This window comes from Myotis davidii, unplaced genomic scaffold, assembly GCF_000327345.1.
Source record: "Myotis davidii unplaced genomic scaffold, ASM32734v1 scaffold463, whole genome shotgun sequence".
In the NCBI taxonomy this organism is placed as follows: domain Eukaryota; kingdom Metazoa; phylum Chordata; class Mammalia; order Chiroptera; family Vespertilionidae; genus Myotis; species Myotis davidii.
The window spans coordinates 40,788-44,851 of NW_006294112.1; positions in this window are offsets into that span (position 1 = coordinate 40,788).

Below are 4,064 nucleotides of genomic sequence, written 5' to 3' on the forward strand. Positions count from 1 at the left end.
CCCAACCCCCTGATTGACTCTGCTTTGTGCATGACAGGGTATGGAGCCCCAACCCCCCTGATGGGCCCTGCTCTGTGCATGACAGGGGGTGGCGCCGCAACCTCCCCATCGACCCTGCCTTGAGTGTGACAGGGGGCGGTGCCCCAACCCCCCAATTGGCCCTACCCTGAGCGTGACTGAAGGTGGCATCACAACCTCCCGATCGCCCTGCTCTGTACATGACTGGGGGCAGCGCCCCAACTCCCCAGTCGGCCCTGCTCTGAGCCTGACCAGGGGCTGCACCTAGGGATTGGGCCTGCCCTCTGCCACCCGGGAGCGGGCCTAAGCCAGCAGGTCGTTATCTCCCGAGGGGTCCCAGACTGTGAGAGGGCACAAGTGGGGCTGAGGGACACCCCCCCACACACCAGTGCACAAATTTTTGTGCACCGGGCCTCTAGTCTATATACATAAAAGCCTAAGCGACCAAACAACTGAATGACCGAATGACCAGTTGACCAGTTGTTATGACGTGCACTGACCACAAGGGGACAGATGCTCAACACTGGAGCTGCCCCCTGGTGGTCAGTGCGCTCCCACAGCCAGCCTCCCATGGCTGGCCAATCTCCCATGGTCCCTCCCACCCCTCTCAGCCAGCCAAGCCCCTGATCCGCCCTGATTGCCAGCCAGGCCAAGGGACCTCACCCATGCACCGGGCCTCTAATAATAAAAATTAATTTAAAAAGACAGACAATAAAAAGTGTTAGCAAGGTTGTAAAGAAATTAAAACCTCTTTCACTGTTCCTCAAACTGTTGAACATGGGTTACCATATAACCCACTATTCCCCTCCTAGGTACATACCCAAAAGAATTGAAAACATATATCCATGTAAAAAAAATATGTATTCAAATGTTTGTAGTAGCAATATTCATAATATCCCAAAAGTGTAAACAACCCAAATATTCATTAACTGATAAATGGATAAACAAAATTATTATATCCATATAATAGAATATTATTTAGCCATAAAAAGAACAGAAGTATTGCTATTACAAAATGAATGAAGCTTGAAAATATTATGCTAAGTGAAAAGCCAATCACAAAAAGCATATATTTTATTATTCCATTTACATGAAATGTCCAGAATAGGCCAGTTCATATAAACCTAAAGATGATTTTTGGTTACTAGGGGATGAGGAAAATGGAAAATGATTTCTAATGGTTCAAGGTTTCTTTGGGGTATAATGAAAAATACTTAGGTATTAGATTGTGGTCATAATTGCACGACTCTGTGAATATGCTAAAATCCACTCAATTGTGTACTTTAAATGGACAAACTTTATGGTATGCGATTATATCTCAAGAAAGCTGTTATTTTAAAATTTCTAAAGGGCTAGGTACTTAGTTGGTACCACTCTCTGGCTTCCCTATGATTGATCAAACTTCATTAAAGATATTTAGGAAGCTAGCTCATCTTACTAATCCAGAAACTCTTGGCTATTTTGGATTTGCAAAGCTTCCAAATCAAGTTGAGTGAAAATGTTTTTTGGGTTCATACTAATGATTGAAAAATCTATACTCATAGATAGCTTATTCTTTTATTTTTATTGCTTAAAATATTACAAAGAATATTACATATGTCTCCTTTTTTTCCCCCGCCCTTGACAATCCCCTGGCCTCCCCTACCCCCCAGTGTCTTATGTCCATTGGTTATGCTTATATGCATGCATACAAGTCCTTTAGTTGATCTCTTACCCACCCCCCTCCTGCCCTCCCACCCTTCCTGGCCGTCCTGTGTCCTGTTCGAGGCAGCTCTGCCTCTGTATCTATTTTTGTTCATAAGTTTATAATGGTCTTCATTATCCAGAAATGAGTGAGATCATGTGGTATTTTCATTGACTGGCTTATTTCACTTAGCATAATGCTCTCCAGTTCCATCCATGCTGTTGCAAATGGTAAGAGTTCCTTCTTTTTTACAGCAGCATAGTATTCCATCGTGTAGATGTACCACAGTTTTCTAATCCATTCATCTACAGATGGGCCCTTAGGCTGTTTCCAGATCTTAGCTATAGTGAATTGTGCTGTAGATAGCTTATTCTTGACTGACCTCCAACTCAAAATAATTTTACATAGGACAGAAAACATTGAAAAACTTTCTAAATTGATGCTTTAAGAGTTAATATTAAAGAGAGAGTCAACCCTGACAGCAGTGGGAACACCAAGATATGCCAATACAATCAGCTGCAGAATTTAAAAAATATCTCTTACGTTGATGAGCTGTTTGAATGATATCTGCATGATAAAAGTGGTTTGAACAGGTGATCATATCACAGAGAACACAGTGCATTGTTGCTTTTACTCTATTTCACCTTTTTGAGCATAAACTTAAATCCTTAGAAGCTAAGTTTATGAAGATAATATATATTAAAGTAATTACAAAAGCTGGCACCCTCGCTCAGAAGAAATGATAGTGGTTGAAGGAATGGGTTCTTGATATATTGAAATACCAGTATATAGCATCCAAGTTTACCCTTACCTGAAGAAGAATCAGTTGAAGATGAAGAGTTTAAAGATGAGACTGGCCCTCTCAAGGCTAGGACTCCAATCTTTATAGTAGGATCCAATTGATTGAAGGAAGTGAGTGGCAAGAGATTAGAAGTCACCTCTCCCTATGGGGCTTTGTGAGGGTAGAGATTCCAGAACTGCTGAGGCCAGCACTCATTGATCACCTGCAGATCTTGAGGTGATAATCTAGGACTTCCACTGGCAGGCTTTAAGAGAAATAACAGAAAAGTGAAAAGTGAGGACACGGATAAAGACCAGATCTTGCTGCAAGAGATGTATACAGGAATGCAAGCATTGATGCAAACGCAAAGGTGGGGCAAAATAGAGACAGCAGAGTCCATGAGTACCGGTATAATAAAATATACCTGGGCAGGAATGAATCCAGCTGTGGCTTTCATGAAATGGTTGAAAGAATGTCCATCATTTTAATAATTTTGATGTAATTTAATTTTGTTTTTATCTTTAGATGTTTGAGCAAAATTATTACTCACTGGAAATTAACAGTTGATGATGTTTATGGGAGTGGGGGGACCTATATTTTTTATATTACTTTTGGTTTTGCTGCCTAGATTCATAAAAACGCTAATGATATTGTATATGTCCTTTTACCAAGAGATTACTAATCTCTACCTACAAAAGTATATTTTAGAAACATTGTTTTACACAGTAATCTTAAGTCCACCAAACTAACTTTTTATCAATAAAACAGTGGTTTTGATACTTTCAAATATTCTAGGAGAAAATGATTTTCAACCTAAAATTCTTTAACAAGCCAAACTCTCAAAAAAATTTATTATCTGTGCAACTTTTCTAGGGAAGTTATTAAATTACTTGTTCTAATAAAACAAGGGAGCAAAACAAGGTAGAAGCATAAATCTATCAAGAATGTGATGTAATCAGAAGAGAGATGAAAGGAGTCCAAGGTGATGATGACCCAGAGAACAGCCACAAGAGCAGAAGACTCCAGGAGCTGTTCTCTAAATGACAGTAGAGATGGGCAGCCTAATAGGAAAGGATATTTTAAGAGAAGATGTACATTTCTAGAAGAAAGTTTGGGCATAAATTTTTTTTAATGCAAAAAAAAATTATTTTGTTTTTTCTAGAAAATTAAAAAGATTACTAGCTCCAAGAGAAACAAAAGTTACACAACATAAAAAATAAAATCATAGTATACTATGTGGCCCAGTTATAAATAAAATTTACATGAGAAAAATAATATAAATGAAAGAATATTGAACTAACTGAATATTAGTATGTAAATATAGTGGAGAAATGGGAGAGGAAAAGTTCTTTTGCCTTTGTAACTTGTTCCTGAGCCCATTTTTTCTACAGCTCACTGCTACCTCTGTGACTTTCTAAATAAACTTTCTCTTATAGTTTGAGTCTTGGCTCTAAATTCTTTCATAGCCAGAAATCCAGTTCCGAGGTTGCTGAATGGAGGTCTGATCTGACGCCACCAGTCAAACACCTGGTGCCGTTCTCACCACAACACAACTTTTATTAAAATACTAGTGGCCCAGTG